A 21631-nucleotide genomic window follows, 5' to 3' on the forward strand; every position below is an offset into this window, starting at 1 on the left:
TGCAGACACGGACAGACTAACTGATACATATAGACTCTTTCATCTGACTTCATCCACACCATTAGACTGGCTGTCTGGGCTAGTCGGCCTGTGTCTGTGTATATCGCATTCAAAGTGTTTGGTATTCTACATACCCGCCTTTCTAATTGCATGTCTGTCACTGTAGGTGCATGTGCACCTTGGAAGTCGTTGTCCAATTTGTGCCTAAAGTGCTTGTGTACCTTTGTGTGTGTACAAGTTTGTTGAGGTACATGAGAATCAGTGAATACATTTACATGTGTTTATCTGTCTATTTGTCTAGTTGGCTGATATGGTAATGGTCTCGCAGAGATGGGCATTTTCTAAATAGCTTTTATAGATTGATTTGACTGGTTGAATACGTTTTGATTTGAAACACAGTAAACTATTTCTTGAGCGTCAGTGTCTTGTACAGAAAGCAGTGGTTAATACTCTGCCATGTAGCCAGGAGAAGAGAGAGATTGTAAAAGAAAAGTTCATAGCTATCATGGCAACTATTTAGTAGTAAAAACTGTGATCTGACTTGAAAAAACGATTTTTGGCAAATAAACTTTTTTCAGTCAGCCTGTTTGGCCATGAGTTTGGCCAGCTGCTGACCTTGCAGAACCGCAGGACCTGTGCTGCTGAAAGGAGAGCTGGTTTCTGAAGCGTGACGACGATACCAGAGGACGGCGCTGGTGTGGGCTGAATGGACGGACGATTCAGTGGCAAGCCACTGACATCTCACTTCTGGTGTAAATTTCTATATTTAGACTGCATACACTGGCACATCTCAATCCTTGTTTAAACCAATCCATAGCCATCAACACAAAAGGTTTCACCATTTACTAATGCACTCGGAGTGCAAAAACAATTCTCTTTTTTACTTTCACCAGTACACAGTAACAGCAACTGTTGCAACAGTGTTGAAATTACAGTAAATTTGAACTGGAAGGCTGTGACAGCAGATGGTGTACCATGTGTATTTTCTCTGGTTGGACCATTCAAGACCCGATCCCATGACCTTTGTTAACAAATTCAAGACACAAAGTGATTGTGGTTTTAGATGTTAACTAGTATTACTGTATAAGGGTTTAAAGCCTTTGGGCACCAGTCAAGTTTTAGTTTACATCCATTTCTGTCCAGACCCATATACTGCATGTAGTGAAGACTTTGAAAGGATTCAATGAAAAGGTATAGGATGTATTTTTTGGCAAAATGGCAGTTATCACTATTACTACTAACATGTATGATTCCAGTTGATAATTTCCACTGACAAACATGCCGTCTTCACTTAGAGACTTTTTTTCACAGAGGAGCACAGATCACCTGATGCTCCATATCAGCAAAACTGATGAGCTTGTGTTGGACAACTGCTGTATGTCTATTAGTATGTATGTGTTGACATGCTAGGCCGATAAAGGGAGGTTAGAATCTTGACCTTTGACCACCAATTTCTAATCAGTTCACATGAGTCCAAATGGCCATTTATGCCAAATTTGAAGAAATTCCCTCCAGGCATTCCTCAGATTCTGGATTCAGAAGAATGGTACATATACGTATGTATGGACAGGTGGACAGACAACCCCAAAACATAATGACTCCAGCCACGGCTATTGCTGCCGCCGAGGCAGAAGGGGAACTGTTTATTGGCATTGACTATTTAAGAGCCATGGTCGGGGCCATAGATTCTAACTTGTACAAACCTCAGTAAAGTATCAACTAGAATGCCACTCAGTACAGCCCATGCCTCCACCAAGGCCCAACAGTCCCCTTTTATTCAATCAAGCCTAATCCAATATCAAATCTAAGTCCACTAGATCCAGATTTTTATTTGGATCTGGATCAAATTGTACTCACTCATAGATACTAGATCCTCTGCCCCTGAACTTTCTCTACCACTAGGGGATGGAGAGCAGTGATTGCAGGTTAATAGAGGGGATGCATTTTGGCATTAAATTGCCTGCTGTGGGAAGATATAATAAAATAAATATCTTTCTACTTTGTAATTTGTGGGAATCAACAATAACTTTCAGCCTATTGTCAACAAAAATATTGACACTGATATTGTTACAGTTTCTGACTACGTCTTCATAATTTCTGTTCATCTTGCCTTCAGGATGCAGCTTGTTTTTTGTTGAAAGTTATTATTATATAATTGATAATCACTCTGATGAACTCATGCAGCACTAAAGAGGTGACAAGAATGAGAGGTCAGATCAGTTAGAAATAACTAAAGGAGAAATTGAATCACCAAATGATTAGCAGGAAGCAATGTGGGAGAAAAGGTTAAATGGGTGAATTCACTTGAAATAAGCTACTGGCTATATTGTATAGTTCTTTTATTTATTTATTTATTTATTTATTTATTTATTTTTAGAAAACTTTGACCTGTTATGAAGATGATCTTTATCATTTAATCGTTTCAGCTGCCTGCCCACTTAATCTAAATGTAATCACTTGATTAGTGTTCTGCAGTGATTCTTTTTATTTCAGTGTTTTGGAACAAAAAGACACAAATTAAAATGTAATTCTTTCTTGAAATAAGCTAACAGCTCAATGGCCATATTCTCTGGTTTGTGAAGAAGGGACTGCATTCAAATGACTTTGACTGATGTAAGTAAAGGGTTTGTATCTTACTAGGTTAATAAAAAACTGGGATTTGGGGGCAGCAACAATCTGGATAATACAAACAATGACTGTGACCAAAAGGTCATTGGTTCAAATACTTGGACCAGCAGAGGAAATTTAAAAAAGATTAATAACTATTAATTTCCAGTTGCTCCTCAGTGTTGAATATTATAAGAGTGGCTGCTCTGTGTAGCTTCCTTTTGTGAATTTGCTTGACTGTCTGAATATGAATTAGGATTATGTTCAACAAATCTTTGCTTGACAGAAAACATTTAAAATAAATACCCATGAGGCTGACCAGCACTTTTATGCTGTGGGATAGCAAGTACCCTGCAATGGGCCAGTTATAGTACCTGTCTTATCGACAGGGGTTGGTACTGTTTAGGCTTTTAGTTTTTATTGAAATATGCTTATGACTAAGAAGGGGGAAAAATAAATCATAATGATTTAGGTTCCCATAAGTGTAATTTACCATTTTACACTTGTTCTGTATGCTAAACAATATTATTATGACATTTGGCATTTTTATACCATGCTAGAGAAAAATCTCATCATGCCAGATGGACTCTGGATGTGCTGTATTACTAATGTATTTTGGCAGGTTTGCCAACTCTGGGTCATTATATTCTAAACAGTATTCACATGCCATGTAGACAGAAGGGCACTAAGTCCAAATTTTGCTTTCAGTGTTGCTAAGTAGAAATCCAAAGGATGTTTTAAAACAATTCCAGGGTCAAGTCCAAGTTCTTATAAATTTGGAATTGGTTCTTTAGACCCAATCCTAATTATAGGTTGACTGATTGCATCACAGTCACAATTTAAATCTGGGTGATGCAGAGAGAGAGTGCTACACAACTAATGTAACACTGGCATTATACACACTAACACAAGACTCCTGTAAAATGATGACCAGGTGGTGGAAGATGTGTGCTTTCATGTGCCTGCAGAAAATACAAGAGGTAAAGAGTAGTAAACACAATGTCACTGTGTCCAAGTGTACTTGATTAGAGAGGGAAAGAGAGCACAGCCAGAGGGAACAAGAAAAGTTTGCATGAAACACTAAGAGAGCTGATAGACGGGAGAGATTTAATAAGCACAGCGTTGTTCCACCACATTGCACACTGTTGCCTGCAATGCCACAACACCGGCCAGGCAGTGCCACTCTTCTAACAGTGAGCCTGTATTAAAGAGACATTTTAAATTCACTACTCCACTCTCAACAGCCACACAGCTTAAATCAACACACAGCGTCCTCTACTGTTCCCAGTGAAATCCACATGGATGAATAACCACAGACTCTACTTAGAATTCACAAACATATAGCTTGGAAGAAAGAATATATGTATAGAATATATTGTTTAAATCTATTCCCAATTTGGGCATGAGTTTATCTGTTCATATCTCATGTGTTTTCAGAAATATAAAGTAAGTACTTAAAGTATAACTTATGTGTTCAAAAGTGAGTGTAAAGTTTACTGAAGGGATTTCGCAAAAAAGGTGTGTGAAAGTCACAGTGCAGTTTTCAGTACACATCAGTAAAAAAAAACAGGTAAACATGTGTTTGCCATCCAGACAGGAATCCCAGCAGCCACATCCTTCATGAGTCATTAGTCCTTAGCTTGGAGAGCATTACTCTGAAAGAGTTACACACTACCACACAAGGTTCTGCTCAAATCCTCTGGCTGCCTCCCTTCACAAATAGCAGTGCTTAAGAACACTTGGCTGTCCTGATAAGGCTTTCAGTGTGGATGTGTGTGGTGGGAGGAATGCACAAAATGGATTTTTTTAGACAATACGATTATTGTTAATTATCTGGTTCTTATAGCAAATAAGAAAACCGATAATCTCACATTTTTGCATTTTAGAAAGAAGTTCATAATCTGTAGTTTTTGCATACCTAGGGGTAAGAAAGTATTTTTTTTGGTCTTTTCATGGCTTTATCGAAAGGACAGCTTGAGAGATGACAGGAAATGGAATGAAAGAGAGGGTGGATGATATGCAGCAAATGGCCACAGGTCGGACTCAAACCCTGGTCCACTGCAGCGAGGACAAAGCCTCTGAACATGGGTCAAACACTCTACCAACTGAGCTACTGGGGCACCAACTTGTAGACTTTTTCCCTCCTCTCCTTGCGGACCATGTATTGCAAATGGCAATCATGTTATCTTCCATTATCTGTCATTTTATTCTATATCCATCCCTCTATGTAGGTAGGCCTACGCTCAGCACGTCAAACGAACATTTTTCTCTCACATACTATAACACAAAAATATACATAGCCCACAGGTAAGGCATTCAGCTGCCAATTCTGTATGAAGGACATTTTAATGGCCTTTGTGTTACGTACACCCACACATTGACATGAAGAATGTGCACAGACATTTACATACAGTAAATACAGTATGCATGGATACACAGACAAAAAAACAAAAACATCCACACACACACTAAGTGTCAAATTCAAACACTGAAGTGAAAGCACTTCACGTCTGTGATAATTGCTATCCTGTTGAGTTGGAGAGAGGAATAAATGGCAGGCTTGGTGCGGGTCTTGAGCTATTTCATTATTGCCAGCGTTAAAATAGATGCCTAATAGACCATAATGTCCTGTCTGACACTAATGCCACAGCAAGAAGTTGCCCTAAACACATCCCAGCTTTTTGAAAACTAGCTATATTTACACAGCATAAATCCATATTTCATTATCTGTGTGTTTTTCCCGTGGAACAGGGGATTTCAATTAGTTTCAATTTCCAGCATTTATCTAGCAAGTGTGAGACAGATAGCAAAGAACTCTTAACCTTTTGACATAAAATTACAATGGGCCTGCAACAACATGGCTAATTTCATACAGTACACACATTAGTAACACCTTGCAGAGAGTGATAGAAAATAATAAAGCTAAGTTCACCTAAATGAGTTCAGTTTCGTAATTTTCAGTTTGAAATTTTTCAACTCTGGATCAGACCTACACGTAGGGACATTGGGATGAATGAAATGGAAGAGCATCACAGAGACTGCCCCAATTTTTACTGTGCTAGCCTAATTTATATTTAACAAACACTAATGCCATCACAATAATGACGTAAGATGATGATCAATAATGTCAATTCTACACATTGTGACTTGGAGAGGTTTTAACATGAGCCTCAAGAATAAGTGAAGCAGGAAATCAAACAGTGCTACTTGAGCTCCAAGAGGATATCCATTCATCTTTTTGCCTGCAAAGAGGTGCTGCAGCACAGCTGGGAGCTGGGAGCTGGGAGGGGTTCAGGGTCTTGCTCAAGGAGAGCTAAGCAAGCAGAATGGATGACTGTGGACATGACAGCTTGAACCCTAGTTTTCCAACTGGGGGGTGATCCCCCTCCTGAAATGTACCACCCTGAAATAAACCGGAATGATAAAGAACCATTCAAGCCAAACAGGGGTAAGTTGGTCATTACAAAGTGCCGCAGTCTATTTAAGTAATAAACCTATTAATTAGCTTGGAATGAGGTCCACTGAATGCCTCTCCCCTAAACCAGAGGGTATTTGTGGATTCCTGGAAGAGTTGTGCATTTGTTCAGTTCCACGCATGTTCAATAGATGGTGACCTGTAGATTACAAACTTAAGTCTTGTTTTATGACACAAAATTATTAAATCAATAATATTGTAGTATATTGACTAATTATATATGCCTTTAGCCTTTGAGGTTCTGCTGATATAATCATGTTTTATCATTTCCATGTTTTGATTGAGAGACATTCAAAGAATTTTTATGGCAGACATTTGGAAGCTGGACATTGGTTGATTAATTGTTTAACATTACAGCATTTCAGTTTCAAAGATTTTTGTGAAAACTGATTTAAAGAATCACATGTAACGGTATTTGAACTCTTTGATTCAAAATTCATTTCCAGCCGAAATGTGGCACATTACAATGAAGCTCAATGATGGATACAGATCTTCTCAAATTATTTTTTAGTTTAAGATATCTTTATTCGTTCATATACAAATAAATGCACTAAGATGCATTGACTGGCTGAAACTTCTCATCTAATTTTCGCTTGCTCAGCAGGACCCTTTTTTCCACTAGCGACTGTTCACAAGCAACTAAAGCTTTTGCTGAGTTGTTGTGTATCTTTTATGAGCTATTCCCATGTGACATAGCTGATTCTTTCAAGGCATTGGTAAGAAAAGCTGTGCCAAATCACTTTTTGGGTGTGGAAATAGTTTTGCATCCAATTAATTGTTTTTGTAGATCTACCTGTTGTCTGTTGTCTGGATACACATCTACCCACCAGTGGTTGTCATAACAACAGTGTTGTACTTCATCATCGTCAGCGTGACAGTGTGACACCTTAACGGTGATGTGTCAATCAAGGCAGAGGATTGGGCTTTTATGCTCTCCACAGGATGCGGGGGTGGGGAGTGTGTCTGCATGTGTATGTGTGTGCATGTGAGAGAGGTAGAGAGAGCTTTGTTTGGAAGTGGGCGATATAACAATATGAATGAAAAGAATGAAATTAACACACAACTATATCACACACACACAAGACTCAGATTGAAGGCAAAAATATTTCAAAACATTGAGCCTGAAAAGCAAAATGTGTTTTTGTTTATGTGGATGCATGCACAGAATGTGTACTTTCATTATATATGTCTTTATGTGTGTGGAGTGATTAATCAGTGTGTGTGAGTGTGTGTGTGTGTGTGTGTGTGTGTGTGTGTGTGTGTGTGTGTGTGTGTGCGTGCGTGCGTGCATACCCACGTGATAGCTTTCTGATACTCTATTCAGAAGCAGTCTATTGTGCTCACAACAAGGCAGAGGACAAACTTTTGTGGATATGACAGTTGAATGACAGTTCAACAGTCAGGCTAGAAGAGAATTGTCTAGTCAAAGTTTCACTGAAATGACTTCTAATGCCTGACTACTGACAGCTGCAACAAAAACTGCTATTCCTACCAAAAAAAACACAAAGAAAACAATGCACCATGGCATTGACAAGTCTGATAGAGATATTTCAACCACCCTCTACACACTCACGTGCAGATGTCTGGCTTACAAGCATGAGTCTGTGTCTGCATGTTCTTTAATTATGTGTACACACACACACTTGCAAACACAAAACATGTGTTTATTTCTGTAAAAAAATAAATAAATGACAAGGGCAGCATAAACAAAGATGCAATAACAAAACCCCTAAGTCATAACTTCATCTTCAGGCACATGTACTACATGCACCAAATGCATGTCTGTGCAGGTCTATGCTATTTAAATTTCTTATATAGAATATATATAATAGGAAAAATAGTATAAAACTCATTGTTTATAGAGCACATCAGAATAGGATTTTTCTTTCTTACTTTGCCAAGAAGATAATCCTGGCGCTATATCTACCAAAGATTGGACATCTGCGGTGCATACTGCTGGAAGAGTGTCCTCCATAGAAGTTTCTTTCAGAAATGGCTTTCAGTTTTCATTAATGTTCACAACATTGAAACAATTTCCAGCGACAGAAATGTTTTGGAAAGCCCATTGTTCGATGGAGTGCTTGCATGCAAGCAATTAATCTACCATATATTTTATTTGCACAGACTATGCAGGGCTGCACACAGGGCACCCATGTGTCTCAAGTGTGTAGGTGTATGTGCTGCATTCGTGAACACACATTCCGACAGTTACTTGTGGTTTCTACTGTGAGCGGCACCTGCTGGTTGCTCTATTTCAGCTCAGGAGCATCTGCTGTGTGTGACTAAATCACCCAGCTATTATAGTTATTATGATAGGTTGGCTATCGCTGTTTTGCACCGGCACAGATAATGACAGAATACTTCCATGCATAATTCACCAGGGACGGGTGGCCTGACACCGGGTGTGCCCTGTATTATTGTACTCCACACAGATCGGTCTGTCTAATTTTTATACTCATAACGATGTTTACTGCAGCAAGACTGTTATGACATGTTATTTAACTAGAGATTTAAAGCTCTACCTCACACATTATGAAATGTTTGAATGAAAGTTTCACGTTTGGTATTACTTAAAAAAAGAATAAAAGTTTAAATGATGACTTATGACTGAGCAACATATAAAGAAGTTTATCTGACAGATTAAATAATGAGATCCTCTTTATTCAAGTTAGTTTTCGTTAATGAGGAGTATCGTAACCTTTTCTTTAGCTTTGATACATTGAGACACAACTTTGTGGTGGTTTTCTGCATTCTTAAATGCAGTGTTTAGAGACTTTTCAGTTTGCTCTGTGATCATGCACAGACCAAGGAGCCCTGTAAAGGAAAATTGTACAGTATAACATGCCTCTGCATAGCAGTGAGTGAATCAAGACCATACTGTGCTGCAGTAAGTAAAGCCACCATTACAAGCTGGAGGCTGCTACAATGAGCATCTATACAAAGGATATAAATCAAGATATAAAGGATCAAAGATATATAATTGGTGATACAGTAGGTCCAACACTGTAATCTGTATTTGCTCACAAATCTAAAGGTCAGAGTAGACTTATAATTGTTATGTATACACATACATGTACACACTACTGAAATAAGCTTGCCTTTCATACTTCACCATGTAACAGATTTTGAATTTTCCATTTTTGTACTCCATTGTATGCATTTTTTTCAACTTTTATAAAATGAAAAAAAAAAAATAGACATTTTAACAAAAACCATCTGCAATATTAATTGAAAGACATGCACTGTTGGCTCCATTAAGGCCTCCTTGACTAAACCCTAATCGCTTGTGACAAAGTAGCCATAATATTTGCATAACAATACAAATTTAATTATGAATAATAATACCACATGCTGCTAAGTACACCAGCAAATACTGCAAAATGACAGATGATCTATCAGTACACTGCTGGCCTACAAAAATGTAACTAAATTCAGGAAACAGAGGACAGACAGCAAATCCACGATGCCTCTATAGCACAGTGGCTGTAATACAAATCACAGATTTTAGCACAGTTTATAGACTTTAAAAGTACTGTATTTCCACAGAAAATGTATTTTCAAATGTGTCCAGCTGGAGATGAGCAGATGAAAGACTTAATGCAAAAATTCTATGTGATGTCAGCCCGTTAAGTATGCTCACACACTGTATAACTGATAGGGCTGATAACATCATGAGATTAACACAGATTACAGAGACCAAAGGTGAAAACACTTGGTCAGAAGAGCAATAACAAATTGTACACTGTGTTGCTGGCTCACAGTCAGAAACAGTTAAGCCTCACCCAGTGGGAGTCAGCTGATGATGTATTCTACGTGTAGAGCTGTCATTGGTACTTACAGAGATCTGGATGGTGGTGAGCAGTCGATTCAGAACATTTTTTAAAAAACAGTTTCAATTTTGACAAAGTGGAATGAATCTGCAACTGATGCAGAGTTTGTTTGCCATCATATATTCTAACCTTTCCCTTTAAAGTTTGTGTTATGTTGTGACCAACATTTGATGTTGTCAAAACAAAGGTTTGGAGGAAAAGTGCAATATGTCTGCCACTGTTTGAGACATCATTTTCAAGGAGTGATGGAACACTTTCATAACTTTTCAGCTTCAAGCAGCTTTTATGCTTTGGCAAGTCCACACTTTTCTCCTCTCATTTGCATCTACACAAATCTGTTCCTTCAGTTGAGTGGAAGGCAGTATGTTCTGTTCTTAAAGTGTATCCACTTACACATGCAAATGTGTGATTTTCCAAATCATATTTCTTTTAGACAACAAGCAAAATCACCCCACCGTCTGTATCTTGTCTGCTAAATAAATTGTAATCTTCTGCAGCCCGTCAAGCACTGTGAAGCCCATATGCATACATCAATATAACACAGACACACACAGACTCACACTCAAGGGCAGTAGTGTGATGTCATGGGTGGATAGGACATCTTAGAGCTTTGGGGGCTGAAGCAGTCAACGGTCTAAATCACTCATCCCCCGGAGGATAATCTAACCAATGATTTAGTGGGAGTCACCGAGTCACTCTCAGCAGCTTCCACTCCAGTGGAGGGATATATTAGTGTGTGTGTGTGTGTGTGTGTGTGAGTGTGTGTGTGTGTGTGTGTGTGTACAGTACATGTGTGAGCTAGCAAGGGGGGAGAGGTTATTCGCCTTACACTGTCTCTCTCTTTGAGGCCCCCATGAGACCAATTACCAATACTCTGTGGCTTCACACACACACACACGCTCACTTGTAATCTTACACCACACAAGAACTGTCGCTGCTTGACTGTGTGATCAGCATAATGGCTCTACATGAGCTCCATACTGTCAATATTCATGATTCAGGGAAGAACACTTCAAGAGTTATCACATAAAAACCCAAGCACACACTGAGAAAATTAGAAGACGTAACTCAAATTAAGTTCAATATTCAACATGTCAAATCAGAGGAAACCGGAGAAAATGTTAGCCAAGAACGTGTTTGATGACACTAATGCTGTGTAAACTTTCTAATAGGTCAGCATGATGAACAAACAAATCTATAGGAAGCCTCTTAATTTTTGCCTCTTGCCTAGTTATTAACATTGAAACAGACACTAATCTTGTCACAGATTCAGGGAGCTTTGTCTTCCCAGACATGCAGAGTGTCTAAAAACACAGCAGCCCTGCAGCAAAAAGTTGTAGCAGAATCAACTTTTGTAGAAACACGACCCAACGTCAGAGTGCGTTGGCCAATCATAAACCTGCGATCAGACCAGCTGGTCAAAAGTTTTGTTGTTCAAGCCATTTACAATAAATGTATAAAAATGACTTGACAAATATAGCCTACTGCTAGAATTAGGGCATTATCGATTAATCTGCAGATTATTTTCATGGTTAATCAATTCATTGTTTAGTCTATAAAATGTCAACAAAATGTGAAAAATTTCCCAGAGCCCAAATTGATGTCTTAAAATCGCTTCTTTTGTCCAACCAACAATCCAAAAACCCCAACTCTTCATTTACTGTCAGAAATGGCAAAGAAAAACATTTCTTCTCATAATAGTTAGCATCCAATTCTTTCGATCAACTCAATTTTGATATATATCATATTCCCCAAATCTACTATATTTGTGCTCTCAACATCATTGAAAATAAGATTTAAATGAAGGTTGGGTGAATTTCCACGAAGTTGATGCTGCCCTCTCTGCCATCTCGCTACATTGAATTAGCTAGCTACGCATGTGCACTGGCACAACTGTAGGTTTACCTTCCACTGGCACGCAGCCCCCTGCTGAGCAGCAGGAGAGAAACAAAAACAGTGCAAGAAAAGGGATTTTCTTTTATTTTTGTAGCAACAAAAAGAAAGGAAAAGACAGCATTTTTTTTCAAGCAACGATTACCTTTATGAAAAACTAGCTAAATAACAGATGACTTGAATTGCAGAACTAACGCGTTACATTACTCGTCATCACGACAAAAAAGTAATCCGAGTACTCTAACGGATTACTTTGCAATGCTTTACCCCCTACACTGGAAACCGATACTATCATATAGGCTCAAAAAAAAAAAAGAAAGAAAGAAAAGACAAACAATTAAAAGTCTGCCAAATTGTGTTGCTTGGTCCTTTAAACATAACATAGTACTGCCAGAAGTCTGCACCAGCAGGGGAGGAGAAATACTCTTCCAACTTGCTGCGGATGAAGAAATCCTCTCTGGAAGACTTTTTGGGCCCTCCCAGTTGTGTCCTCCCACACTACCTCACAATGTTTGATTTGGTCTGAATATAGAGTTTCTTCTGGTCACTTAGCACAACTCTACACGCCAGCCCTCATTTTTATTTCAAGGACCAGACTTGTGGCTGATTCATTCTCTCAATATGCCATTTGTTTGAATTCAAAGAAGCTGTAAGTGGACACATTGTTCTCCTCACAATAGCAAAAGCTCCTGGGACACTTTTAATCGTTTTCTTTGAAAAACTCCCATTCAACCCATTCCCACATAGTCAATCAAGTTGTGTCTGAAAATAATAATGTGGTCATGTACTGTATACTAATGCCTTGCTGGACCTATCACTCATCTGGTTCACATTCCTCCACTGTAATTAATACTATAGACAACTAATGTTCCACGGGAGTATACATGGCCTCTTTATAGAGTGAAAATAAATGATGTCCATGCTCTATTACACAAATAACATGCTGCAGGTGTGTGTGTGGGTGTGTGAGATGACGATTGTTTAACATAGCCTACATGAATATATACATACAGCATGTGGGAATCTATGCATGCATACAGTATGTGTGAGTTATTGATGAGAATGATGTGATGTGACATGCTGTGGGACCCTGGGGCTGAGGTTTTAATTAACTGGTAGGAGAAGAGCTGGCTGGTCCGGCTATCGCAATATATCACCATGTCTGGTCCGCAATGACTCAACAACACCCATCCAAGACCAAGAGCACAAAAACACACACACAGACACACAAAGGCCATCTGGCTAGCAGGGTGCAGTTAACTCGCGAGTGATTTAACTCTGTCTCTGTTAGCATTGCAAAGTTGTTAATTCTAATCATTTTGCAGGCTGTTGTCAATAGGCGCCAAATGTGTAAAATTGCTAACATCTTGAAAAAGCAGAGACACAGAAAAGATGTTAAGATTTGATTTAGTGACTGGGTAATAGTATATGAGGCTTGTATGGGAAAATTTGTGTGCAGGTTATTTCTAGGTAATTTCCTGTTTGTTTGTTCATTTTCCATTTCTCTGGTTTTATCTACAAACACTCACAGACACACACACAAAGACACACATACACAACACAATGCAGAAAGCATGACCTTCCATTGATTTTACATTCATTCCATAACCAGATACCCAATCAAATTTCTAAAATTATCTCCATTAAATGTGAGAGCAGAAAAGAAGATTCTCTGCATGCAAGAAAGAAGAGAAGCAAACACACACACACACACACACACACACACACACACACACAAAGAAAGAAACACAAAGATGCAGTAACAACTGCAAGCAAATAACAGGCCTACAGCTTTCTCTACAGTCTATTGATTGCAGCAAAATCAGTGTTTTGTTGTTCTGCAGCTTTGATTGTTGAAGTTTCATCAATGTTTAAAATTTGTATTCAGTCCACACTTTCATGGTGACATCACTCAATGAATTAATGTGCCTCTAATACATTTTCAAACAAGGAAAATAACACCTACCACCTAAATATACTCTGAAAATTATCTGCAAATTTCTGATATTGACAGAATGAAAAACTTAGTGAGAAATAATGTTGTAAAGTGGATACACTGCATGTATACATGAAATAGTTTCCAATATGTTTTAAAACAGTAAAATGTCACTTTAAGTGGGTATGCCAAGTTTCTCCATCCGAACACACTACGTTTTAAGATACTTTTTCCTAATTTGCTCTACCTGAATTTGCGTTTTACAAGGCACATGAAGACCTCAGAGAGAAAAATATGCCTAAATGTCACATTTTTTAGTTAGCAAGACCCCTTCAACTCTAGGGCATCTTCGCAGTACACAACACTACAGTCACTTTCTTTGCTCTTCTTTTATCTTGTCTCATCTCATCTCGAGAGGACAGCAGAGAAACAGGCTCTTTTATGAGGAAAATAGCCACGGGAGACACCTGAGGGCTAAAACCTCAGAAAAGATGCCAACCTCAGCACATTGAAGCTGGCCATGTCACTGCTGGCCTCATGGAGGGAATAAGAAGCACCCAGGCCAACATAATTTTCAGCCCAGAACACAACATTTTGATATATATCCACAATGTTTAACATGATTGCTTTGGTTGATGTCTCTGATATAATGACAAAAGTCATATACTGTATGGGATGATTAGGCATGTCAGCAGGACAGCTCTTACAAACAAAAGTTAACTTCACAACTACCTGTGAATTCAACAGAGCTGACTGGGAGATGCTGTCGTCAAGTGCGCTCCTATCTCCAGGGCTGGCACAATGACAAAACGAAGTGTGGAAATGGGTAAGGCTATGAGAGACCAGCGTGCGCCTCTTAGAGCCACTCCGTCTGGCACATGTCAGACAACCTCGCAGAGAAGCTGACGCAGTGCACTGGAGCTCAATGAGTCAATGAAGTGCCAGACTAAAAGGAAAGCGCCTCTTGTATTCACATCATTTTGTGGTTTTAATTATAAGACATGCTAGAGTTAATATGTAACCAATGTTTATTCACATGGGATTTCACAGCTAACCTGCAGCTCCCATTTCAATGCCCATATACACTAGGAAACCTAAAGACTATGACTCTCCAAAGGAATTCATCTAAATTATGTCAGTTTTAAATCATCGAGAGACTCTTGCCACCCAGGATACTGTCTGCCTCATTGGATTACAATGCAAACAAAAATCGATTTGGGAGCTTCCAGAGCAGGTGATAAAAGTCACAATGAAAAGTGTAATCACAGCATCCAGTTATGGCTCTTGGGAGGACTCTGCCCCCACATCCAACCCCTGGCCCACAGGAAATAAACTTGCGAGCTTTATTGTGTTAATCTAACTCTTCTATGCAGTCTTTGTAGGAATATGATGCTTTGCACTGCACAGCACAGGATAGTGCATACATTGCTTTATGTTTCAATGAATGAATCTAATCAATCATTGTCCTGTCTTTTTGTTTGTTTTCAGACTGTTGAAGGCTTCAGCATTCATGTAGGCACCAGAGGTAACGATGCAGGATAAAGGTTTGGAGTCTAAACAGACAGTTTGTCTTTTCTGTCGATTTTGGTCCTCTTCAGACTGTCGGTACACATTAATGACAAAGTGTTATTGAGGTTCACAAAGTGAAAGTGAAGAACTTGGGCTTGTGAAAAGAAGAGGCCAGGCACAGATGTGTGCCCACAGATAGAAAACAAAGAGCAACCTGTCCGTGGCACACATACACACACATGCACACCACCTATCACCTGCAATGCCTCCACTATAAAACCTTCTCCTCAAACTGCTCCAGGCATTGATTCCTTTGGCCTCAGGGTATGATGCCTCAAGAGGACAAACTCACTCAAATACACTCTCTCTCGCTTGCCCTTTTAGTCTTTGTCTCTCTCTGTCACACACAGACACACAGACACACACACACACACACGCAAGGCAGAGATTTCTGAGTCCCTCTAGCACTAACTCTTTTGAGGACATCAGGAGAAGGACAAGAACTTGAAAGCAGCCATGTTTATTCATCCTGCATGTTAATGACCATGTGTACTTTCACCGGGACAAATATTAATTACTGCCTCTAATTACAGCTCATCCATTTCCCCTAAATACTCTTTGAGAATATCTCTGAGTCCCGCAACAAAAGTCTGCAGGTATCTATCTAAGTGGAGTATTAACCCACTCACATCATTCCCTTAGCCAACACACAAAGCCCAAGTGCCTCCCATTCATTCAAATGTTTTGTAATTTGAGAAAACTTGTACATGTAATCCCTGTAAAATCATCTGAATTAAATGATATTTATATTTCTGTGAATCTTAAGAAAATCCATCAAATCCCAAGATTCCGTTAAAGTTCCATTAAACTCCAGACATTCCATACTTGGTGGGATGATCAAATTTCCAGCTACTACTAGGTTTTAATATCGGGGGTAGAAATGTAACATTACAAGTAATCACCTATTTTTCTGTCATGCATCTCCCCTGTGATCACTGTGTTTTCACCATGGCTGTTATGAATTACAGTTGGCATTTTTTGAACCAGCTTATTTTAATCCAGTTAAATGGAAACCTTTTCTACCTAACACTGATCACACTGTCACCACACACACTCAAACAGAAAAATACATGCCTACAAGGCGGCAGACAGGCAGGCGGGCGTCACACGTGTGAACCTGCACCACACACACACACACACACACACACACACAAACACTGCATATTAAAAAGCTCTTTAATAGCCTGTCAAGCTTTTTGAGTGTGTGGTCAACAAAACATCTCTGCATCTCTGTATGGATGAATGCACACACACTTTTTTTCAGGCATTCCTGTTGAATTGACAGCAAAACAGAGACCATAATCCTACATAAATGCATACTAATAACTGCCTTCACTGGCACACACACAGGCACACGTACACACACTCTCCCTCAGAATAATTATAAGCTGCAAAGTCAAAGGGAGTGCCAAACCAAATGATGCACACACACTGAAAGTTTTATGTAATGAATTCAGGCTAACTTCAGCACAAAGTGGAGCCCCTTCAGCACTGATCAGGCACAAACACATCAGCACTGAACATGTAGGCTAGCAAGAGAAAACACTGTGACAAACAAGGCAACAATAAACACATCAACAAATAACAATGACACAGTATCCCTCACGGCCAATCAATAAAATATTTATCACCTTGCTGTGACCTGTAATTACAGAGCTCCCCTGGGTCAATCATTGTAATTTAGAAAATGCCAAAAGCAGCAGTAGATGCATCACATTTCCATATTTTGTTAAAATGTGATCAGTGCTGACTGATGAATAAGTGATGGATGAGTGACACAGATAAACAGACAAACCCACTACAGGTTCACAAAATAATATCATTAGGGACTACTATGGCTGATGATGTGAAAAACAAAGAAAACAGATAACACACATGTTCAAATAGCCATCAGGTGTCCTATTATATAAACTCTGGGGAGACATTACCGTCCACACATTTGTTTATAAGCTCATTTCTATTCTGCCCCTCTGTAGCTCCCACCCTCTTTCCTCTGTTCTTTCCCCACACCTTGCTTTTTGGAATCAGTCTCTTTCTTGCTGCATCTTTTTTTATTTTCTCTCTGTCTGTGTTTTGTTTCAGTGTTTCTCTCTCAGTTTCTTTCTATCACTCTCTCCCTCTGTTTTTCTCTGTCTGTCTGCCTCTCTGGCATGGTTTGCTTGGTTCTTATCTATTCTCACCACTATCTGGTGTTGGGGGAAGATAAGCATGCATTTGCATGTTTAATGAACCAAACACCCCCGATTCCCCACAGCATTAGGACACACACATACACACGGGTGCACATATACCGTATACATTCTTACACGCACACATACGCACAAGCACACTTGGTCACACACACACACGCACGCGCGTACACACACACACACACACACACACACACACACACACACACACACACACACACACACACACACACACACACACACACACACACACTGCTCCTGTTGGCCCTGCAGGCCTCCATCTCCTTGCCACTGACATGGAGTCACCAGCTGCTGACTCCGACAGGAGTAAACATGGCCCATCCATCCACCTTCAAATCTACAGCTGGAATGACAGGCTGGGGGACATTATTTGGCCTAACCACATCCCTTTAGAGCAATGGTTGACATGACGTATTGAGAAACACTTTCTAGTAATATACAGATATTAACCGTTAGCTAGTTGCTTTATTAAAGTGCATATTAGTAGTATATCAGCTCCTTTCTAGTCATTATAAAACACTTGTTAATGCTTTATTCTGCATGACCATATTCTACAGGCCATTAATTAAGAATGTTCCCTCACTAACTTCCTAATTACTGCTTCTTGACAGCAAGGAAGTTGGACATGAAGTTTGATCTCAAAATGCAAAAATGTGGTGTGGCAATACGGAAAGGCATGGGATTTTTCCACATGACACTTATGCACACCGGATCCACTGCAAACTATCTGTGGTGCCGTTTTCTCCCGACCTGGAAGTCAGCTGAAACAAAGGATGTCATTGGTTAAGCGTGTGTTTCCATAGGTGGAAATCCACTGTGTGTGCATGCGTTAATAAGAACCCATAAAACCATTCCAAATCCATGCTTGCCTTGAAAAGGCTTTTACTAGTGTCCAATTAACTCTAAATTGAAATTAAGTCCTTCTAACTCAAAATATGTTCAAGTTCTTGCTCATAACTAATTCACTTGTACAAGCTACGTGGGATAATAATTGTCAAAGTACTAGTGAATTAATTATGATCAAGACCTCACTTTAGAATGGGGAACATATTCTGGCTTAAAAAGACTTAATTTTTATCTAGACATTATTAACACTTGTAGCTTTGTGTTTTGTTACAAAAGAATGGAATGGCCCCACATTTATGAATTGTTATTAAGGGAGAATGACTATTCTTGTGGTACTACAACTTTATAAGGATGGTACAACTTACTCACTATCAATAAGCAGTAATTAGAGGGTTATTAAAGGAAAATTCCTCATGACCTAGTAATTGTAGATTCTGTTCACACAAAGTAAGGCATTTTTTAAGTGATCTATAATGACTAATAAAGAGTCAGCATGCTGCTAACATTTTAGAGTGATCCATAATGGTGCACATACTTGCCAAATACCTCTATACCTATGGCCATCATTGACAGAAAGTTGTCAAAATCTTTTAGAGGGTTTAAACAAACAGGATGTCACAAGCTAACATGGATACAAAGGGTAGTTTTACTGAGGCTGCTCTGTTGTTAGAATTAGATGGACAGTCTCACTTTTTCTCTGCACAAAATACAGAAAATTGTTTTTTTTTAGTTTTTTTGATGAAATAAAGAAGACATACCCTCAGTTCCAAACAGACTGTAAGCAAGACACAATGGCGTCAAAACTATCAGTATCACTCGCTTGGATAAATTACTAAAGTTAAAGCTAAAGTACTGAATAGTGAATACCTTTTCTAGAATTGTTTTCTTTTTTGCTTTGTTGTATTTTAGAAAGCTTGGAAAATGATAGTAGTAGAAAGAGAAAGCCAGCTTCAAAATCCTCTAGGTCCTCTAATGAAAACAAGAGGAACATTTATTCACTTAGCTGATATTTTCTTGTTACTAATCCTTGTCGTTCTGTTACTCAAGTTGTTGCCCTGGGCTAACTTTGACAGCTGTCTGTGGGATAGGATTTGTCCCAAACAAGATAACAGATGTTGAGAAAATGAAAATTCTTTATTGAAATAGTAGTAAAATAAGAAAGTGACCCATCATTTACGATAAATGAGATGAGTTCTAAGGATGTAGAGCAGGCACTGTGTTCACCACAAGGGAAAAGAACCAGAAAAATCGACTGGCAGCAGCATGCCATTTAAATGAAAGAATGAAATGTACAGAGACAGGTGGCACCCGATTTGTTTTCATGTTTTAGCAGATTGTTTCTCAAAGCTAGATCCTAAGGAGTGGCAGTGCATCCACTGTTCTGGCTAGCGTTCAAGGGATCAGCCATCGACTGGGCAAGCAAGATTTAAGCTCTTAGTATACTTAGTATACATTGGCTTGGCTTAAGTGTCCCTGAGCAACAATCAATCCCCAAATCCCTGCCCACACTTGAGTGTTATTCTTTAGCTGACTCTGACCTCTGACTTCCTGCTTGAAGATGCTGAGATAAAAGTGTTTTTAATGGGGCAATTTTCATTCAAATAACCTGGCCCTGAGCAATGCTATAAGTCATTTTAAGGAAACACAAAGCCAAAAGCAGGGTTTCTCCGTATACAGTATAATGTGTCATGTGAGAAAAAAAATGCCCTCACTAAAATGCGAAAAGGCCAAGAAGTAATTTAAGAGCAAAGACAGATAGATAGGGGGAGAGATGAAACAACACAGAGAGGCAAACAGAAAGATAGACAGTGGGGACGACAGTGGTGTGAGAGATGTCGCCACCTGCAACCATTTTTCTCCTCTCCTCTTGGAAATGCATCATCAGTCATTAGGGGGGAGCATGACTCGCGGTATCATCATCACTCACACAGACACACACATACACACACACACAGGCCCAAACACAAGGCGTATTTTAAGGTATAATGCAGCGGCCTATAATTTGAGTTCTCTCTATGCAGCATTTTGCTGAGCTTATAAAACCGCCTGGAGCTAATGGTGTGATGGATCCCTCTATTATCACCCAACGCAGGAGACGAGAGTGGGGTATAGCGAGATAAAGGAATGTAATTGGATAGTATTTTAGCCATGGCAAAAACAGGAGGGTGGTCAGGGACAGAAAGAGAGCACAGAGAAAGCTGTAAAATGATAACTGCATGAAGAAGTCGAAAAGCTGTCCGAATGTGATGTACCCGTCTAATAAATTAAACCGAACATAAAACAGAAATGTGTGTGATGCATGTCTCTAAACTCATTTCAAGATTAATGTGATGCAATAATGCCGTGTAAAACTGATTTGAATATACTGAGTCCATAGAGTGCAACATGATAAATTGGTTATATTTCAAATGGCACTTTAATTGGGTGATTGCAAAAAATGCGAAGAAAGTTAGCAGCAGCACTATGGATGGCAATGTCAGTCAGTCCTTTACTCTATCACTTTGGTCTAGACTGAGATATCGCAATGACAACTGCACTGCCATGAAATTCTGTACGCACACTCACGGCCCTCAGAGGATGTAGCATTTACGGTGATCCCCTGACTTTTCCTTGAGCGCCACCATGACGTAGACTTTTTAGATTTCTAGTGAAATGTCTTGACTCCCAAAGAAGAGGTTTTCTTTAAATCTGGTCAAGCAATTCGTGCTCCCCACAAGATAAATCATACTGCCCTGACTTTAAACCAGCACCATTATCAGATAAAAATTGCATTTTATTGAATGTTTTTGTTTATGTCCAAATACCAGCATAACTAATTATATTTCCATCAGCCTTAGGTGTGCTTTGTGTATAGTTCTGATTAGAAAATGTTAGTAGGTTAAATTATAATGGTGACTATGGTAAACATTATTCCTGCTAAATATTAGCATGGTAAATTTTCTTAGAAGAGAAGAGAAGAGAAGAGAAGAGAAGAGAAGAGAAGAGAAGAGGGATCAGAAAACATTAGTTGGAATCTCACAACTCATAATTCAATGACAGACAAGCAGGGGACTTCTCAAACTGTTTCTGGCACTCACCATGTGTCTGTGGGGTATTACATGTAGCTGCTGTGATCAACTCTAAAGTGTGTGAAAACTAAGCCCAAACCAGTGGTGTGAATGTCTGCTCCTCAGGGTAGGACAACTTTATAGTCTAGTAAATGTGTTTGCCCATGAGAAAAGTCTTGGGTGTGGGGTGAGGAAATGTGTGGGGATGTGTGTGGTAG

At 39.2% G+C, this 21631-nt stretch overlaps 1 protein-coding gene across 3 annotated transcripts in view; it reads right to left on the minus strand.

The window, feature by feature from the left end:
• Positions 1-21631, minus strand: part of ctnnd2a (catenin (cadherin-associated protein), delta 2a) — a 256428-nt gene that overhangs the window by 146768 nt on the left and 88029 nt on the right. The gene's annotated exons all lie outside the window — the stretch shown is intronic.

The sequence above is a fragment of the Pagrus pagrus genome, assembly GCF_965226575.1.
Source record: "Pagrus pagrus genome assembly, chromosome: 20".
Lineage (NCBI taxonomy): Eukaryota > Metazoa > Chordata > Actinopteri > Spariformes > Sparidae > Pagrus > Pagrus pagrus.